At 42.5% G+C, this 21826-nt stretch overlaps 1 long non-coding RNA gene across 1 annotated transcript in view; it reads right to left on the bottom strand.

Annotated features, from left to right (window-relative positions):
• Nucleotides 1–21826, bottom strand: part of LOC141374622 (uncharacterized) — a 214310-nt gene that overhangs the window by 137445 nt on the left and 55039 nt on the right. The window lies entirely within an intron of this gene.

The raw sequence follows: 21826 nt of genomic DNA, 5'->3' as shown, positions 1-21826 counted from the left end.
GTATGGCTTTGTTCTATTCTCCTGCCTGATCAGATTCTCTCCCTTTTCTTTTCTTTTTTTTCTTTTTTCTTTTTCTTTTTAAATCTTCTTCTTTCTTTTTAAAAAACAACTTCTTATCTTATCAATTCCTTTTATAAAATCTTTTATAATTTTCATCTTTACAGTCATCTGCCATCCCTTCATTGTATCAACCCTTATTTTGTACATATACAAGTCTTTCTTCCTTTAAAATTTTAGCAGGCACTTTCTTCTAACAGAACAAAATATGCCCAAAAGTTAGTGTGTGGCACTGATCTATGCACTAGCCTGATCATATTTGATCATGTTCTGGTTTTTTTTGTTTTGTTCTGTTTTTGTTTGTTTTTATCTTTTTCTTTTTCCTTTTTTTTTTTTCCTCTTCTTTCTTTCCCTTTCTTGTCCCCTGGTTTCAGGTCTTTTCTGATTTGTATAGAGTATATTTGCTGAAGACATTGTTAACCTGTTAGCATTTTGTTCTCTCATTCATCTGTTCTCCTCTGGACAAAATGACAAGACGAAAAAAATCACCTCAGCAAAAAGAACAAGAGGTAGTACCGTCTGCCAGGGACCTACTCAATACTGACATTAGTACGATGTCGGACCTAGAGTTCAGAATCATGACTTTAAAGATACTAGCTGGGCTTGAAAAAGTGTGGAAGTTATTAGAGAAATGCTTTCTGGAGAAATAAAAGAACTAAAATCTAACCAAGTTGAAATCAAAATGGCTATTAATGAGGTGCAATAAAAAATGGGGGCACTAACTGCTAGGATAAATAAGGCAGAAGAAAGAATCAGCGATACAGAAGACCAAATGATGGAAAATAAAGAGGCTGAGAAAAAGAGAGATAAACAACGACAGGATCACGAGGGCAGAATTCGAGAGATAAGCGATACGATAAGATGAAACAACATTAGAATAATTGGGATCCCAGAAGAAGAAGAAAGAGAGAGGGGGGCAGAAGGTATATTGGAGCAAATAATAGCAGAGAACTTCCCTAATGTGGGGAAGGAAACAGGCATCAAAATCCAGGAGGCACAGAGAACCCCTCTCAAAATCAATAAAAATAGGTCAACACCCCAACATCTAATAGTAAAACTTACGAGTCTCAGAGACAAAGAGAAAATCCTGAAAGCAGCTCGGGAGAAGAGATCTGTAACCTACAATGGTAGAAACATTAGACTGGCAACAGACCTATCCACAGAGACCTGGCAGGCCAGAAAGGACTGGTATGATATCTTCAGAGCACTAAACGAGAAAAATATGCAGCCAAGAATACTATATCCAGCTAGGCTCTCTTTGAAAATAGAAGGAGAGATAAAAAGCTTCCAGAACAAACAAAAACTAAAGGAATTTGCAAACACAAAACCAGCCCTACAAGAAATATTGAAAGAGGTCCTCTAAGCAAAAAGAGAGCCTAAAAGCAGCATAGATCAGAAAGGAACACAGACAATATACAGTAACAGTCACCTTATAGGCAATACAATGACACTAAATTCATACCTTTCAATAGTTACCCTGAATGTAAATGGGCTAAATGCCCCAATCAAAAGACACAGGCTATCAGATTGGATTAAAAAACAAGACCCATCAATATGCTGTCTGCAAGAGACTCATTTTAGACCCAAAGGCACCCACACATTGAAAGTGAGGGGGTGGAAAACCATTTACCATGCTAATGGACATCAAAAGAAAGCTGGGGTGGCAATCCTTATATCAGACAAATTAGATTTTAAAACAAAGACTGTAATAGATGAAGAAGGACACCATATCCTACTTAAAGGGTCTATCCAACAAGAAAATCTAACAATTGTAAATATCTATGCCCCTAACGTGGGAGCAGCCAATTATATAAGGCAATTAATAACAAAAGCAAAGAAACACATCGACAACAATACAATAATAGTGGGGAACTTTAACACCCCCCCTAACTGAAATGGACAGATCATCTAAGCAAAAGATCAACAAGGAAATAAAGACTTTAAATGACACACTGGACCAGATGGACTTTACAGACATATTCAGAACATCCCATCCCAAAGCAACAGAATACACATTCTTCTCTAGTGCCCATGGAACATTCTCCAGAATTGATCACATCCTAGGTCACAAATCAGGTCTCAACCGGTACCAAAAGTTTGGGATTATTCCCTGCATATTTTCAGACCACAATGCTTTGAAACTAGAACTCAATCATAAGAGGAAAGTCGGAAAGAACTCAAATACATGGAAGCTAAAGAGCATCCTACTAAAGAATGAATGGGTCAACCAGGAAATTAAAGAAGTATTAAAAAAATTCATGGAAACCAATGAAAATGAAAACACAACTGTTCAAAATCTTTGGGATGCAGCAAAGGCAGTCCTAAGAGGAAAGTATATAGCAATACAAGCCTTTCTCAAGAAACAAGAAAGGTCTCAAATACACAACCTAACCCTACACCTAAAGGAGCTGGAGAAAGAACAACAAATAAAGCCTAAACCCAGCAGGAGAAGAGAAATAATAAAGATCAGAGCAGAAATCAATGAAATAGAAACCAAAAGAACAGTAGAACAGATCAACAAAACTAGGAGCTGGTTCTTTGAAACAATTAACAAGATTGATAAACCCCTGGCCAGACTTATCAAAAAGAAAAGAGAAATGACCCAAATCAACAAAATCATGAATGAAAGAGGAGAGGTCACAACCAACACCAAAGAAATACAAACAATTCTAAGAACATATTATGAGCAACTCTATGCCAGCAAATTAGATAACCTGGAAGAAATGGGTGCATTCCTAGAGATGTATCAACTACCAAAATTGAACCAGGAAGAAATAGAAAACCTGAACAGACCTATAACCACTAAGGAAATTGAAGCAGTCATCAAAAATCTCCCAACAAACAAAAGCCCAGGGCCAGATGGCTTCCCAGGGGAATTCTATCAGACATTTAAAGAAGAATTAATACCTATTACCTATTCTCCTGAAACTGTTCCAAAAAATAGAAATGGAAGGAAAACTTCCCAACTCATTTTATGAGGCCACCATTACCTTGATCCCAAAACCAGACAAAGACCCCATCAAAAAGGAGAATTACAGACCAATATCCTTGATGAACATGGATGCAAAAATTCTCACCAAAATACTAGCCAATAGGATCCAACAGTACATTAAAAGGATTATTCACCATGACCAAGTGGGATTTATCCCTGGGCTGCAAGGCTGGTTCAACATCCACAAATCAATCAACGTGATACCATACATTAACAAAAGAAAGAACAAGAATCATATGATCCTCTCAATAGACGCAGAAAAAGCATTTGACAAAGTACAGCATCCTTTCTTGATCAAAACTCTTCAGAGTATAGGGATAGAGGGTACCTACCTCAATATCATAAAAGCCATCTATGAAAAACCTACAGCGAATATCATTCTCAATGGGGAAAAGCTGAGAGCTTTTCCCCTAAGGTCAGGAACGCAGCAGGGATGTCCACTCTCACCACTGCTATTCAACATAGTATTAGAAGTCCTAGCCACAGCAATCAGACAACAAAAAGAAATCAAAGGCATCCAAATCGGCAAAGAGGAAGTCAAACTCTCACTCTTTGCAGATGATAGGATACTGTATGTGGAAAACCCAAAAGACTCCACCCCAAAACTGCTAGAACTCATACAGGAATTCAGTAAAGTGGCAGGATATAAAATCAATGCACAGAAATCAGTGGCATTCCTATACACCAACAAGAAGACAGAAGAGAGACAAATCAAGGAGTCGATCCCATTTACAATTGCACCCAAAACCATAAGATACCTAGGAATAAATCTAACCAAAGAGGCAAAGGATCTGTACTCAGAAAACTATAAAATACTCATGAAAGAAATTGAAGAAGACACAAAGAAATGGAAAAACGTTCCATGCTCATGGATTGGAAGAACAAACATTGTGAAGATGTCAGTGCTACCTAGAGCAATCTACACATTCAATGCAATCCCCATCAAAATACCAACCACCTTTTTCAAAGAAATGGAACAAATAATCCTAAAATTTGTATGGAACCAGAAGAGACCCCGAATAGCCAGAGGAATCTTGAAAAAGAAAAGCAAAGCTGGCGGCATCACAATTCCGGACTTCCAGCTCTATTACAAAGCTGTAATCATCAAGACAGTATGGTACTGGCACAAAAATAGACACATAGATCAATGGAACAGAATAGGAAGCCCAGAAATGGACCCTCAACTCTATGGTCAACTCATCTTTGACAAAGCAGGAAAGAATGTCCAATGGAAAAAAGACAGTCTCTTCAACAAATGGTGTTGGGAAAACTGGACAGCCCCATGCAGAAGAATGAAACTGGACCATTTCCTTACACCACACACAAAAATAGACTCCAAATGGTTGAAAGACCTAAACGTGAGACAGGAGTCCATCAAAATCCTAAAGGAGAACACAGGCAGCAACCTCTTCCACCTCAGCCACAGCAACTTCTTCCTAGAAACATCGCCAAAGGCGAGGGAAGCCAGGGCAAAAATGAACTATTGGGATTTCATCAAGATAAAAAGCTTTTGCACAGCAAAAGAAACAGTCCACAAAACCAAAAGACAACCAACAGAATGGGAGAAAATATTTGCAAATGACATATCAGATAAAGGGCTAGTATCCAAAATCTATAAAGAACTTATCAAACTCAACACCCAAAGAACAAATAATCCAATCAAGAAATGGGCAGAAGATATGAACAGACATTTTTCCAAAGAAGACATCCAAATGGCCAACAGACACATGAAAAAGTGCTGAACATCGCTCGGCATCAGGGAAATCCAAATCAAAACCTCAATGAGATACCACCTCACACCAATCAGAATGGCTAAAATTATCAAGTCAGGAAACGACAGATGTTGGCGGGGATGCGGAGAAAGGGGAACCCTCCTACACTGTTGGTGGGAATGCAAGCTGGTGCAACCCCTCTGGAAAACAGTATGGAGGTTCCTCAAACAGTTGAAATTAGAGCTACCGTTCGATCCAGCAATTGCACTACTGGGTATTTACCACAAAGATACAAATGTAGGGATCTGAAGGGGTACGTGCACCCCAATGTTTATAGCAGCAATGTCCACAATAGCCAAACTGTGGAAAGAGCCCAGATGTCCATCGACAGATGAATGGATAAAGTAGGTGTGGTATATATACACAATGGAATATTATGCAGCCATCAAAAGGAATGAGATCTTGCCATTTGCAACAACGTGGATAGAACTGGAGGGTGTTATGCTGAGTGAAATAAGTCAATCAGAGAAAGACAAGTATCATATGACCTCACTGATATGAGGAATTCTTAATCTCAGGAAACAAACTGAGGGTTGCTGGAGTGGTGGAGGGTGGGAGAGATGGGGTGGCTGGGTGATAGACATTGGGGAGGGTATGTGCTATGGTGAGAAATGTGAATTGTACAAGACTGATGAATCACGGATCTGTACTTCTGAAACAAATAATGCAAAATATGTTAAGAAAAAAAAAAGAAGATAGCAGGAGGGGAAGAATGAAGGGGAGTAAGTCGGAGGGGGAGACGAACCATGAGAGACGACGGACTCTGAAAAACAAACTGAGGGTTCTAGAGGGGAGGGGGGCGGGGGAATGGGTTAGCCTGGTGATGGGTATTAAAGAGGGCACATTCTGCATGGAGCACTGGGTGTTATGCACAAACAATGAATCATGGAACACTACATCAAAAACTAATGATGTAATGTATGGTGATTAACATAACAATAAAAATTATTTTTAAAAAAAGGTATGAGATCTTGCCATTTGCAACGACGTGGATGGAACTGGAGGGTGTTATGCTGAGTGAAATAAGTCAATCAGAGAAAGACATGTATCATATGACTTCACTGATATGAGGAATTCTTAATCTCAGGAAACAAACTGAGGGTTGCTGGAGTGGTGGGGGGTGGGAGGGATGGGGTGGCTGGGTGATAGACAGTGGGGAGGGTATGTGCTATGGTGAGCGCTGGGAATTGTGCAATACTATTGAATCACAGATCTGTACTTCTGAAACAAATAATGCAATATATGTTAAGAAAAAAGAAGAAGAAGAAGAAGATAGCAGGACAGGAAGAGTGAAGGGAAGTAAGTCGGAGGGGGAGACGAACCATGAGAGACGATGGGCTCTGAAAAACAAACTGAGGGTTCTAGAGGGGAGGGGGGTGGGGGGATGGGTTAGCCTGGTGAAGGGTATTAAAGAGGGCACGTTCTGCGTGGAGCACTGGGTGTTATACGCAAGTAATGAATCATGAAACACTACATCAAAAACTAATGATGTATGGTGATTAACGTAACAATAAAAAATTTAAAAGGAAAAGAAAAGTATAAAAAAAAATAATGCCTGCTGGATCTACTTTGTCTTTTTCTCAATCCCCAAAAACTAGTTCCAATCATTTTCAGTAACTGGTACCTCACAAGCGAAACCCAACAGCCCCACAGTGCTCTGCGAGCTAATAAAAAAATATAAAATCCCAACACAGTAATTGTGAGGCCATTCAGCGAAAGGGGAAAAAGTTCTTCCATGCCTCAAAATATCTGAACGTGTCACTGTAATACTCTTTAGTAAAGTAAATGTTGACTCTTGCTTCCCATACAAAAAACCTAACATGATGTTAAGCATTTTTTTTTGTATTTTAATATGGTCTGAATAATAGAAAGTGAGTGGTTATATATTTTTATCATATTTTTAAAAGTTAAAATGATCAAAGTTTTTACAATCAAAAGACCAAGGTTTAGTTGTTGGGAAAATGTACACACATTAAATGGCCTGTATCCAGTGACAAGCAGATAACTGAAGTATTATTGCATTTATTTTAACTAATAAAATGCAAATGTGTCATTGTTTCCCTTGAGTCATTATGGGTTCTTGTTATTAACGCCTTTCAGAAAATTAAAAAATTTATGAAACTCAGTAATACATAATTAATATTTTAAGACATTTTCCAGTTCTGCTAAGCTTCTCCTTTGCCAGTGTGAAAATGACTTAGTTACAAAAAAAAAAAAAAGAGATGGTGGTGTATCTTTTCACTCCTAGTGCTGGGAAAATGTTTCCTAGGGGCCTGAGAATGGATATAATTATATTTATTTATTCAAAACAAATAAAGTTGAGACTGCTAGGCTGTACAAATAATTGCCACCAAGCGTTCAAGAAGATTGCTTGATGATATCCTCTGTTTGTAAATCGAAGGATAGAAAACAAATGAATCATCTGGTTTTTAACTACTTTTGCTAGAAGGGCTTTTGGAAACACCTGTCACAAAGCATTGTTGTGAGAATGAACTTTGTTTTATTTGTATTTTTTCAACACACGTAGTGCTTCCCATGCATGAGTCATCAATCTGAGGTTACATATTACACATATTACCTGATTTAATCCTCATAACATTTGGATATTAGTTCTATTATATTCATTTTATAGATGAGGAAATGCAAGCAAAAAAAAAAGGTTCTATGTTCACTGCCTCATTCGTGGGAAATGAACACAACGTGTAACTCATGTCTAGAATTTAACATATGCTAGACATCCTTTCTTCCTAGGTCACGTTGACGAAGGTCAACCAACCAAGTTGAAAAATGGATGGACTTGTAGGCCTATGTCAGTATCTGTAGGCCCAGTAGAAAAATTGGATATTCCTGATTTATCAAAATTTTAGAACCCAGATAGAATATGGCATACATACAGATCAGCCCTTCTTCTATTTCTTATTCAAAGAGAATTGTGATATTTGAAAAGAATAGGTGAATGCCCAGATCACTGATTTTTGCCATGTCCTCATTGGGTATAAGGCATTGGCTGTCAAATCTCAGTGACCCTCCAGATATACTTAATTGGAGAAATCTAGACAAAAATATTTACTATTGAAAATCTTTGAACGTGTTGCCTTGTTTTTTTGTCAATCTACTGAAGGGAAGAGAAAGAGTTGCTGTAAATGGATGTGCTTGTCCAAATGTGGTCCCATAGGGGCTGACTCAGTTATAATTAACCATCTACCTCCAAAAGTGCTGTGCATGCAGAACTCCTGCTCACAGTCGCTGCAGAGAAAATTCCATCACAAGTATTTGAAATTAATCAACCAACATATATATGAGTATATCCAAGTATACGAGTATATTGTGCCCCTGCTACACATAAGGATTTTAGCCTAGAGCACTGAAGACAGGTACAAAGACACAAGAACCCTCAAGAGGCTTGCAGTCTGAGACAGAAGCTAAGACAAACATAACCACCGCTGGTTATGATGAGCAGATACCAGCAGGGGCAGAACGTGATGGCTTAGAGAGAGCAGAGCAGGGGCAAGATCACAGTGGGCAGGGCTGGACTAGACAGGACCGGGCAGGACTGAGCAGGAGGACCAGACCATGACTGGCTCCTGGGACTCCTGCCAGATCACACAGGAGGCATAGGATTCGACTCAGTGAACAAGAAAGAGGGCAGTCCAGGCTGGTCTGTCCATTATTTCTCCAATGCACATTGCTATGAGTCCTTGGTGTGATTTATGTTTCTTCCATTTAAGTAGAATAACCCAGATGTAATTTTTCTGCCTATAATGCTCTGCTTTTTTGCTGTATTTTGTGGCTTAGTTTCTCTTTGTGGGCTCCATCCATTTCCTAAGTGGCTGTGTTTACTTTGCTCTCTCGCTCCCCTTATGTCTCATGAATAACAAAATTATAGAAACATATCGAACACGCTTGAAACCGTTCATGTTGTGGTGAACCTTTCAGGTTGACTGTCTCACAGACATTATTCCCTTATCTTTTCGCCTTTCTCTTTTTCCCACTGTGCCTTAAAACATTAACAGTTAATGGGCAGTTGCAAAATAGCTTTTCCTCTCCAAAGAAATGCCACAAGAAAGAGCTCAAAGGGAAGTGTTAAAATGTTTCTTTTTGTCCATTGTACTCTATGTCTTACGGTTTTAAAGACAGATCTGGGTTTCCTTGAGTATTCTGTCCAGTATGGGCATATCAGAAACATAGCAGCTGATGGGAGCGAATTGTCCCGATCCTTGTTGGAGAGTGTGCTGCAGGACTTGGGGTTCATCAACATGACCCAGTAGGGACTGAGAGGAAGCTGGGGCCAATGGGTAAGTGAAGTGACCCACCAGTAGGGTTGCTTCCCAGAGGTCCAATATATTGGTGTCAGGAGGACCTGTCAATAATGAAGCGGGTGGTGGGGGGGCAACCAGGCAGTGGACACAACATCAGGAAGCTCCAGCTAATGGGGGTTCTCATAAGCAGGTCACACAGACATGGTGCAAGATCAGTCCATCTGATACATCATGACTAGAGGTGTGGAAGATATGGTTCAGGCATCTGGGAAGAAGATGCTAGTAAGAGAAAGGCATGGCATCCATGTCCCCAGCGGTGGGCCTGGGTTCAAGGCAAAGCTACAAGTCCATTGGGAATCTGCTCATGAGCAAAAATGACGTGAGCAAGGAGTCATTGGGTATGAAGGTACTAAGGATGAGCCACAGGCACCCCAGATACTGGATCCCTAGCAGCATGACTGATTACATCCATTCCTGATGGATCAAGGCTGCCCTCTGGGTCAGAAGTGACTTCAGAAGAATGTAGTGGGAGGGCTCTGCAAGGGGTATCCTCAGAGACCTTGGGTCAATGGGCAGAGGCCAGCCAGCACCCACTCTCCACAACCCCATTCCCTTGTGTGTTCTATTGTTGTTTTTATTTTTTTTAATGGTGCACAGATCTCAAGTGATAGATTTTTACATATGCATACACCCAGGTAACCAGATCAAGATATAGAATGTTCCCAGCACCCAGCGGTCCCCCTCGTGCCCCGTTCCCAGTCAGTAACCACCAGTTTGACTTCGTTCATCATGCATCACTTTGACCTGTTTTTGAACTTTATGTAAATGGAATCATACTGTACATCATCTATAGCATCTGTTTTCTTTTGCTTAACAGTACATCTGCAAGACATTTCTGAATTGTTGCACGTAGCTGGAATGTATTCACTTTCAGTGCTGGGTACTATTCCACATTATAACTCTAGCACCATTTCAGTGGACACTCGGGTTGTTTCCAGCTTCGGGCGCTTACTAATAAAACTTTTGTGAACATTCTTATACCTGTTTTTCATGACCATAAGCACTTGTTTCTCTTGTTATACACTCAGGTATGGATGGCTGAGTCATCATGTAGATGTCCTTGAGCTTTAGTCTCTTGAACACTTTTTTTTTTAAGACTTTATTTTTTAGAGAAGTTTTAAGTATACAGTAAAATTGAGAGGGAGGTACAGAGGTTTTCTGCATACCCCTGCCCCCTCATGCCATCTCCCCCATTATCAGCATCACTCACCAGAGTGGGACATTAATTACCAAGGATGAACCTGTACTGATACATCCTAATCACCCAAATTCCAGAATTTACCTTGGGGTTCACTCTGGGTGTTACACATTCTGTGGGCTTGGACTAATGTCTAATGACATGGCTCCATTATTCTATCATACAGAGTATTTTCACTGCCCGAAAAATCCTCTGTGCTCTGCCTGTTCATCCCTCACCCACGTCCCACGCCCGGCAATGGCTGATCTTTTTATTGTCTCCACACTTTTGCCCCTTCCAAAATGTCATAGAGTTGGACCTGTATAGCGTGTAGTCTTTTTAGGTTGACTACTTTCACTTAGTAATATGCACTTAGTTTTCTTCCATGCCGTCTCATGGCTTGATAGCTCATATTTTTAGCACTAACTACTGCTATATCAAGGATGTCCTTGCGCACTTTTAAAGAATAATTCCCCAGCCGTCATTTTAGAAAAGAGATGGGAAACTAAAAAGGCCAGCCCACAAAGAACGTTTTGAAGCCAGCACAACCTTAGACACTGGTTTATAGACTAAAGTAATCCATCACTGCTACTACATCGTGGTGTGCAAGATAATAAGCATTTTGTGAAGGCAATTCCTGTGCTCAGAGTAGCTCTGGTCACAACAGGGAAACGGGGGGGTTAAGCGGGGGGCGGGGGGCAGGCTGACCTGTCGGAATAAGCGAAATGCAGCAACCTCAGGTGGGGTTTCAAGATTGCGTGTCTGCTCTGGCATGTGCTGTAGAGATGAGAGAGAGACTTAGGATTGAGACAGACCTGGGCTCCCCTCCTGGTACCATTTGTTCCCAGAACCTGGTCATACTCAAACCCCTTCATGCTTCCAAGCCCGCTAGAAAAATTACAATGAGGAATGAACTCGAGGCCATTCTACATAATGCTGCCCTTCACAGCAGAAAAGACAGCGTCACGAAGACAATAAAATACAGCAGCCTTTCTAAAGCAGTTCATGGATCTTGCCAAGCCACAAGGTGGACAGGGACCAGGATAAAACTCAAATCTGACATTTCCGTGACTTGTCCCTGCTCTGGCTACGAAATTCAGAAGGAAAGGAGATGAAAAGTTTCCTTCATCAAGTACTAGTGGAGAGCCTGGACTTTAGTCCACCGGCCTTGTGGATAACGGATAACGCAGAAGCAGTGATTCTGTATCAATCCAAAAGAAAGGCCCATCATGTTGGGCAAACACCAAAACATTCAAACACTTGATTGAAACCCATGGAAGGAAATGTCTGAGGATGGGGAGAGCAGGGGACTCTGGGAAGACTCACACCTGGTTCCTCCCAGACATCCAATGTGGGTGTCCTGCTTCAGTCAGCCAGTCCTGGATGCCAGTCCTGACACAGGGAACCCACTTGGGGTGAGGCCCCCTCGGGAATTGAGGATGGGGGAGGGGGAGAGAGAGAAACTTTCCCAAACCTGAAGGAAAAGGGCTTCAAAGGGGCTTTTCAAATTATCTCAGGCATCCCCATGCTCCTGTGTCTAATTTCCTGTGAATGAATTATGGCTACAAGAATTAACCTTTCCTCAGGGAGAAAAACAAATTACAAGAGACTTCATACAGGTTTTTGCTAAAGTGAAGAGGAGGGAAGACAGAAGAAGGAGGAAAGAAACAATGTTGGCAGGACCCGCGTTAGCTGAGACAGGGCCTTTGTGTCCACCCCTCCTCGAAGTGGACATGGCTCCAGGCCAGAGCACACATTTGGACAAGGGGAGTGTGGTCTGAATTTCTGCAGCACTCCCCTCCTTTCGCTGCAAGCCTTGTAAAGTGCGCAGTCTCTACAGCTGTACACAGCCGCCCTGGATGTTCCTTTTCCTTCCTTTCTTTCTCATTTGTGAGCCCAAGCATTTAAAAAAAAAAAAAAAAAAAAAGTACCTGGGGGCAGGGAACAAGATAACATTTGTTTTGGTCAACTCTTGAGGGGAATCGGAAAAAAAAGGAAAGAAATAGCCCTCCAAAGGGCATCCTTCCTGGAGCCAGCCATGAATGATTAAACAGCCTTCTCCAGATAGGGCAGTTGGTTGGTTCTTTACTAATTCATGACTTTGAGTGGATCAAGGGATGTGATTTAGCTAAGGAAACACAGGGCAAAGGGAGGGTCCGGGTCTGGAGAAGCTAATAGAGAAAACTCAGCTCACCCCGCAAATGCCACATGCAGTTTGCATTCTTCAAAGGAAGGAAATGTCAATAAACTCCAGCAGGGCCATGAGCCATGCCTCCATTTTTTTTTTTTTTCAGTCAAACAGATTCAGACCATGTGATGACACTGCAGTTGTCTTTTCGAAAATGTTTTATGCCATTTGGCCATTGTCCAGTAATTCCAGGTGGCCTGTGCTATAAGTTGACCCACTTAGAAAAATTACTGTGGGTCCATTTTATATGGGTTAGTCTGTGCCATAAAACTTTATCTACAGGAAAATGTTGGAGTGGAGGGAGGGAGACTCAAGTTAAGAGGAGACTCAAACAATTTCCCTGGAAAACGAGAAGTATGGCTACAAGGTATTAAGGTAGATTTTTGCATGCAGTGTCTTAAGTTATATGTTTAGTCACATCTTATAGGATGATTTCCCTTGAAAAGAAGCTCGTGGACATTGCTGGTGGGAAGCCTAAAAGGAATATTCTTTGTAACTGTATTCTTTCCGAGATGGCTCACTCACACCGTCCTTGGCAGGAGCCCTCAATTCCTCCCCATAAGGACCTCTCTACAGGACTGCTTGAGCTTCTTCATGACATGGCTACTATCATCCCCCAGAGTGAGTGACCAAAGGGAGAGCTTGATGATGCAAGCCACCATGTCTTCTGTGACCTAGTTTCAAAAGTCACACTCTACCATTTCAGCCATATGTGACACAGCTTTCCCTACTGATGTGAGAGAAACCACACAGGGCTTGGGTACCTGGAGGTGAGACCACCGGAAGCCATCTTGGAGGCTGGCAGCCACACCTTCCTCTCACCAGATCCAGTGAACATCTGTCAATGCTTCTCTCATTTTCCATGAAGCTGGTTCTCCTCCTTTCTCTAGGCTCATTCTTCTCCTGCTTCCACGGCTCTCCCTCTTCTGTCTCTGACTTCCTTAATGGTATTTTCCAAAGTGAGGTTTTCCCATGAAAATGTCCACATGCAGGGATGACTCTCTAATCTCTGTATTTATCCTAGATTTCTCTCAGAAGATCCGGGCTTGTGTTAACAACTCATTACAGGACGAGATGGGCCAATGGAATGCATTTCACCCAGGCGATGGTGGAGCGGGGGGGATTTGGGGGAGCAGGGAGAAGGGCCAAGCTCATGACCTTTGTCATCTCCAGATGACACTAGCTTTGGCTGTAAGGGAAAGGATAGTGAACAAAAATCATAGCTGTGCTTTATGTCGTGGGTGCCTCATTTTTTCTGGGAACAGTCCAGGCGTATGTCCCTTGTCCCGGTGTAATTATTAATATCACTCTGTTTTATTCCCATTTTGGAAGATAAATTATGTGGTCACCCTGTAACCCTTTTACAACTCTGGACCATTTATTGTTGTTTTGTAACAGGGAAATATTAAAAAGTCATCTACAGACTGGATATACACAGAAGCAGATATCAACTGCACCAGTAAAACTGGCCATTAGAAACAATTAGATGATGTGTTATGGAATGTTATTCTCCGAACACGTTCATGGTATTTAACATTCTCTGGCATTTCAATGACCTTTTATGAAGCATAACACAAGTTGAAGGATTCCTTTATTCTATGACCATCGTATTGTATCCAAGAGAAAATGAGAGGTGTCCTGGGCTGAGGGCATATAGCATTTGTCCTGGGCTGAGGGCACATAGCATTTCAGAACCTATTGACTGGATGCTAATTTCTGCCATTTGCATGCCCCCCCACCCCGTGCTTTCCTATCACAATATCTATGTCAGCTCAAGTTCAGAGCAGCTGTAGCTGAAACATTGACCCGCCACTGATTACAGTGCTGTAATGAAGTGCAATGGGCCAGTGATTATTCCGCGTTACCCTGATGAAGTAACATACAGCCCGGAGTTATCACAATGAGATCCCCGTGCTTGGGCAGAATGGGAACAAAAACTTGGCCATGCATGTTATTTAAAGGGTGTCATCAAAAATGAGTTTGCAAGGCTAGAAATGGAAGAGGCCCTCTGCCCAGGGATGTTATCTTGGACTCGGATCTCATAAATGCCTCACAGTTGCTGCATAGAGGCCTCTCATAAACTCGTTTCAAACTTAATGAAAAGTTCTATTTAAAAGCCACCTGTAAATCAAGAATGCTATTTTGGTATTTGGTCAAAAAGCATTCTGGGGGAGGATGGGGGGAGGGGAGGGAAATCTATTAATGAAAGCTCAAGCAACTTGCATTCAAAGTCTTCTGGCTCACTTGCTCGAGGAAAGAGCCTTTCCTCGGGGCACTGATAAGTGCCCCCCAAAACTGAGGGTGCTGGTGGGATGGACCCTTAAGATCCCCCAAGTGTGGCTCCCACAGAGAACAAAGCCCCAGGGAAAACTTGCTTTCAAATGGGGATGATGCCCACAAAGACGAAAGCAAGCTTCGGTAGTTTGCTAAGCGCCCACCCAGCAGGCAGGGCGGACTAGGCCACCACCAGCGCCCCACCATTTAAGGACAGTCCCCAGTTCCATTCCCTTTAGCGCACTGGATAGGTTCTGGAGATTGCTACAGTTTGGGTTTGTAACCTGCTGAAAAATGGGGACCCATAAAGCTGTAAATGCAAAGAAAGGGGAAGGGACCCTACCACAAAGATTCAGCCACAGACCAAACCCGCAGGCAACACCCTCATGTGCCACATGATGTGCCCGTCTGGGTGCGCGCGCGCACAAACACACACACACACCCCCACACGCGGCTTGTATCCTCACAAGAGCAGAAGAATAAGAACTCAGGTATTACATCATACAGAGTCAGATTTGTGATGCACAGAGCCCGCTGTCCCATCACCAAGAGTTACCTCCCCCCCCACCTGCCATGCCCCCACACCCTTCTTCCCTATCGTCTTCCTTCTCCCCTCGTCCCAGTGTCCCAAAGGGCTGTGCCCTGCTGAACTACATCCCAGCCTCTCTTTGCAGGGAAGAGGGAGAGTAGACAGCAGCTGTCAGCACGGGCTCTGGCCAGGGCTATTCCAAGACTTTCATAGGCTTTAGACCCCACGCCATATCACATATTCCTAACTGTACCCACGCACCGTACTCAGTGCCAAATTTTTTGAAAAGATTTTTCTAATGTCCCTGGCGAAACGATTTGGCCAAAAGCAACTCATTTGATCTTTAATGGGCTATCATTTTGCCACAATCACTATTGGGCCATCAGGAATTCTCGTAAAATGAGAAACTTTCATTCTTCTGAACCCTAAACTGAATAAAGTGAATATCATGCCACATTCTATGGACGTTTCATCCTACATGTATCAAGTTGGAGTTTGAATTTGAACTGCATGCATTGTTTTGTTTCGGTTTTGTTTAGGTTTCAGATTTTCCACAAGTCACTGGAGAGCTTGGAGGTTCCCCGTGCTTTGCCCACCATGCCTAAGTGCAAATGCCTCCCGCTGGTTGAGCAAGTTATTCGACCTCTTGAAGCCTCAGTTTCCATATCAGCAAATTAAGGATAATAGCAGGGACCACCCCCCTGAAAGCATGGAAATTATTTAGCACAGGGTCGAGTCAAATAACATTAGCTATTATTCTTAGTAATTATTTCTGTTTTTTTAAAGATTTTATTTATTTATTTGAGAGAGAGAGGGAGAGTGCATGAGTCGGGGGAGGAACAGAGGGAGAGGGAGACTTCCCATTGAGCAGGGAGCTCTGACACAGGGCTCAATCCCAAGACCCTAAGATCATGACCTGAGCCCAAGTCAGATGCTTAACTGGCTGAGCCATCCAGGTGCCCCAGTCATTATTTCTAAACTTTTTTTTTGCATAATAAGATTTATAATAACAATAAAGGATAATTAAAGAAAAATGTGTACTCTTTAATAAAATGTTTTCCATGCTTCATTCCATGCATATATAAATTTGCAAAGTTGTAATCTTTTCATATTTGAATTTGTGGATTCTGAGGTTTTCCTTATAGCTTTGGATCAAAAATACTTTTCTACCTTGCTTTAGTCTTCACATAATCATTCTTAAAAGCTGTATAACATCCGATGATGTTAATTTACCATAATTTGTTTAACTGTTCCCATATTGCTAATCATTCGGATTATTTTCATATACATAATTTATGACTATGTCATTTATATTTTTTAATCCATTCATATTGCTAGCCCTCTTTCCTTTTGGAATGAAGCATTCCGTGAAGTTACTTTGTACTCTGTAAAGTAACATTTCCTTTCATTTGTCTGAAATGTAACTGGATCCGGTTTCAAAGGGTCCCTTCTCTCCAGTTCCCCTCTTCTCTCTGGACCTCAGATAAAGGCCGTGAGCAAAGGAAGGAGAATAAAGAAAAACCTTCTTGCCTCTGCCAGGGAAATTGTGCTCGGGTAGTACAATTTCCTGTGCCTTTCACGTGTGCAGGGCACGACCCGACCACAGACCCATGTTGCTGGGCGTGGCCCCATTTCACTTTGTGTACAAGTCACTGCCTGACCCAGCCATGCTCACCTGGGGACCTCACACCTAGACGAGGCTGATCAATTCAGAGGTGGCCCACCCGACCTGCTAGGATGTGTGAGGTAGCCAGGTCCAAAGGAATAAGATGGGCTGACTCTTTTTTCTGGAACTTGAGCACAGAAATACCAAGAAAATGAGCCAAACGCAGTGAGATCTTAGGCTGGAAATGTTGGTGGGGGGGATCGACTCGAGGATGGCCCCATGACCCACCTGCTGGTGTTCATGACTTTGTGTAGCACCCCCCGCCCCGCATCACCCCAGCATGGGCAGGATCTGTGACTTGCCTCTCATCAACCAAATACAGCAAAGGTGACAGAAAGTGTGTGATTTTGTGTATGTGGCCACATGATTACATGTAGAAGACTGTACTACCCGTCTTGGGAGGAGGTTTTTCTTGCTGGCTTTGAAGAAGCCAGCAGGCCTCTGGGAAGGCCCACGTGGCATGAAGCTGAGGGCAACCTCCAGCCAACAGCCAGAAAGAAATCGAGGTTCTCAGTACAGAAATCTGCAAGGAACTAAGTTCTTCCAAAAAGCATGCAGGTGTGGAAGCAGACTCTTCCCCTTTCAAACCTGAGAGGAGTCTGCAACTGTGGCCAACACCTCAACTGCAAGTTTGTGAGGCCCTAAGGCAAAGGACATGCCTACCCTTGACCTATGGACTCCTAACCCATGGTACTCATGACATGATCAACGTATGTTATTTTAAGCTGCTAAGTTTTAGGTGGTATTGCTATACAGCCACAGAAAATGAACACTGTTGGTACAGAGGGAAGATGGTTCACAGAAGTCAGAAATGAAGGTGCAGAAACTAGGAGTAAGCAGAAACTCGAGGTGGAAAAATGAATCCCCGAGTAGAAGACAAAGGCACCAGCTGACCGAGAGAAAATAGAAACATGTGAGAAACCGAGTTCCATTAGTGGTGGAGCACTTGAGCCAGCTTCCAAAGACTTCCTCTGAGGCTCCCCCATTTCACAGTTGTGCTGTCCAATGTGGCAACCACCAGCCACTTGTGGCAATTAAACTTAAGCTTAAATTAATTAAAATTGAATACAGTTAAAAACTCAGTTTCTCAGATACACTAGCCACATTCTAAGTGCTCACTAACCATATGTAGCTAATGGTTACCAAATTAATGTAGAAGAGAAGATTTCCATCATTCCAGAAAGTTCTATTGGCCAGTGTTGCTCTAGGGGTCCCTAAGGCTATGGGGGTCAGCTCCAGTTTCCAAGAGGCTCTGCTCTGCCACCATTACTGCCTTCCCATACCTGACACTCCCACCTTTCCTGGGTTGCTGAGCATATGAACCTGAGGTCATGCCCAACGTGTTGATATCTATTCTTCCACTCAGGTGACCCACCATACACACAACACTTGTTCAGTGACAGCCGTGGCCATGCCATCACGTCCAACACACCAACACTCATGAGCCCTCCTTACCCAGGCTACTTTTGCATCTCTCCACCTGCCCTCGCTCCCTTGGGGTAAGTCAAGAGGCATTCTAGAAGTCAACTGATTTTTTCCTTTCTAACCTCTTGGGAAGAAACTTGGGAAGAAACTGTTACACTGTGTGACAGGCACATTTTTTCCCTCATGTGCGTCCCATAGCTCTGACTGAGTTACCGGGTTGTCTTTCCCTGATGACCTTTGCCCTAGCAAGCATGGTTAGCTCATTAACCATTTTGCTATTACTGTACCTTTAAATCAGTCACCAGAAAACTTATTCCCTTGCCACTGTAGGTGTCTGGTGTAAAACTTTATCTCTCCCTCAGCTCAGGTAACAGGATATTAAAATATTTGTATCAAGCATGCTGAAAAGTTCAACTGTCAAAAATAGTAATTTTGTGTCAAGTTCAAAATGAAATAGACAGTCCCAGAAGGACAATTTTGAAGAATCTGCTTTTGTCAAACCCGGGGGCTGGGGGGGAGGAAACAGCCATGAATAAGAGCAGTGCAGTAAAAGGGGTGCGGGGAAGTGAACAGGGAAAGAGGTCTGCGTTTGATAGGGTTGGATTTTCACATCCAGCTCGTATGTAATTCACACCTAGTAACTCATGGAAAAGCAAAATAGCGGGTGATGGATCGAGTGGCACATAAGCCAGGGGGATTTACTGTCTAATTGTCCACCACTAAAGGTTCCATTTCCAACTTAGCTCCAGTCAGAAAGAGAAATAAGATGTAAGAAATAAGAAATAAGGGGCGATGAAGAGGAGGGAGAAGCTGAGGGGAGCCCTGAATAAGGAGCAACGGGAAATTAAACTTTAGCCAGCCCAGGGTTGCATGTGTGTTCAATTGTTTGTGTTATCTCCAGATGGCGAGGGGTGAGGTCCTATGGGCTGGGCCTGAGTCTTGTATACTCTGTATCCAGTGCCAGGCATATGCCAGAAGTGGATAAACGCTTTGTGTCAACAGATGTATACTAAGATACTAAAGAACGGCATTGATATAAGCCCCAGGACACTCCCAGATTTCCCCTTTTATTCCTCTTATGGAACGTTTCTGGATCGTACCTCCCATCTGGAACACAACTGCAGTCTCGTCTGGCAACCCACCCTAGAAATGAGAGGGCATGAGTTCTGGAGCCAGTCTTGTGGTTCAAGCGTGGCTGTGCGGTTTATCCACTATGGCCCTTGGGTGAGTTACTTCATTGTTCTTGTCCTTGTTTCCTTATCAGGAAAACACAGATGCAGTAATTCCTACCTCATAGGATTTGTGGAAATTAAATGAGATAATTGAAGATAGCACTTAATATACAGCAAGTCAATAAATATTAGCTGTTGTGATGGTTGAGGTAGTTGTTGTGGTCAAGATCGTTATTATTACCCTTCCTAGTAACTCAAAATCCAACATAAGTGGTACCTCCTCTAACAAATCGTTCCCCTCCTCCCGGGACCCTGCTTAAAGTTACCTCTTCTGACCATAGCATTTTTGTGTGAGGAAGAGATGTTTTGCCTGCGTTTACCTTCATAACACATGTTACAGTTTGAAATTATATATGAGAGATACATATATAATTTTATATTGTATTAGTTCTTTACCGGTTTATTGTCTGTCTTGTCTCTATTTAGTAAACCAGAATAGTCCTCTCTTATTCATCTCTTGAATCACTCCAATTACCTTGAATTTAAAACAGGGCCTGTATAATCTCAGATGACTGAGAAAAGCCGGTGGCATCCCTGGATCCAGAGTTCAAATGAAACCCCCGGGGCTCTTGCACTCTGCATCTCTCAGTGCTACTTGCTTTCTCTTCCCTCTAACCGCAGATACTCCCACCCACCAAGGCAAACGGTCCCCGGCAGTTCCAGGGGAAGATGTCCACGTTTTTGCCGAAAATTCTAAGGAAAAGCCCTGCAGCAGACTCAGATTGGCCCATTTGAAGTCACATGCTCATGCCTCAACCAACCACGAGTGGCTATGGATGTGCAGCGAATTCTCATTGGCTGGTCAGGGACAGAACCCACCCTTCGTGGCAGGAGGGTGGAGTCACATTTGACCAAATCAAGTAGAGGGAACAGGCTATATTATAAAATGGGTTAGGGGCCGTTTCCCAAAGAAGGCTGAGCAGACAGACAATAAATAAGTACCACTCAGCTGTATACACCATGCCTACCAAGGGACAATCACAACATAGATGCTCAATAAATATTTGCTCAACATTTGTAGAATGAATAATTTATGTGTCCATTTCTTGCTTCCCTGTGTCTTAAGAGAGGAGCACATGAAAACGAGGCAAGGCTCATCTCGGGATTCCAAGCTTGCTCTAGTAGACAGTCGTAGGGTGATTTTGAATAAGTTATTTGCTCCCTTTTGAATATGATCTTCCCTGTAAAATGACATAGAAAATGCTTTGTATCTTTCAGGCTTGTTATGAGGAATAAATCAGACAGGATGTGTAAAAGGCATCTTAAGTTACAATAGTACCCAAATGGGTGTTGGTAATGATGAGCTTGGCAGCTGGCTATGTCCAGGAAACACCATCCAGACTCGGCACATGTCTGGGCACATAAGACACAGGGGCACTAGGACCCTCCGTGCCTCATCTTTCTTTTAATATCTGTGTAGTATTTATACAAACACTTAGGCTAAAGAAAGAGAATAAGGTGTGAGTGTGCACGGAGTGTGTGTGTGTGTGTGTGTCTGTGTGTGTGTCTGTGTGTGTGTGTGTTTTAAACCAAGATTTAACTAAACCTCAGGAGTTTTCAATCTGTTTTCCTAAAAAGTTTACTCAGAAACATTGCATCGGCAGTGACTGTCGAGAGACCCCAGGGCTCTTTGTGTAAATTGAAAAGACTCGTGTGCTTGCTCCTGTTTTTATTATGGGAATCACACTAAATGTGATAATTTTTGTGAAGCGTGTTTGCTGTCAACTTCTAATTGTGCTTGTTCATAAGCAGCTGAATGGGAACGAATCGTCTCAATCCATCTGTGATTAGTCACCAAACATAGAAATCTTCCCATCAGACCTGAAATAGAAAACCCTCGCCTCTAACAATTTCATGTCGAGCAAATGCTGGGTTCACAGACTCTCAGCGGGAAAGTGGTGTCTGAACGTTCTCTCCCCCGGTTGCCTCTCACAATTCAAAGTTGTGTGTGATCTGAGGCTTAATCTGGGGCTGCGTTCTGTGCAGCCCAAATCCAGAAAGCTCACCCCATGCTAGGTACTCATATGTGTATTGTGACCAGACTTGCTGACCAAGGTGGAACAGCTACTATTTTGAACTCAGAGTTAAGCTGATGGCTAGTACCACACACATACTTGGTGAGATCTTGTTTTATATAAATTCTCTCACAGTGAAAGTAAAATGACCCTCCCAGCAAAATTCTAAGCTCACTGAGG

Source organism: Callorhinus ursinus, unplaced genomic scaffold, assembly GCF_003265705.2.
Source record: "Callorhinus ursinus isolate GAN/ISIS: 27379988/994484 unplaced genomic scaffold, GSC_fseal_2.0 scaffold20, whole genome shotgun sequence".
NCBI classification, from domain to species: domain Eukaryota; kingdom Metazoa; phylum Chordata; class Mammalia; order Carnivora; family Otariidae; genus Callorhinus; species Callorhinus ursinus.
The sequence above is the reverse complement of the archived record's forward strand: the minus strand, read 5'-3'. Positions and strand labels throughout refer to the sequence as shown.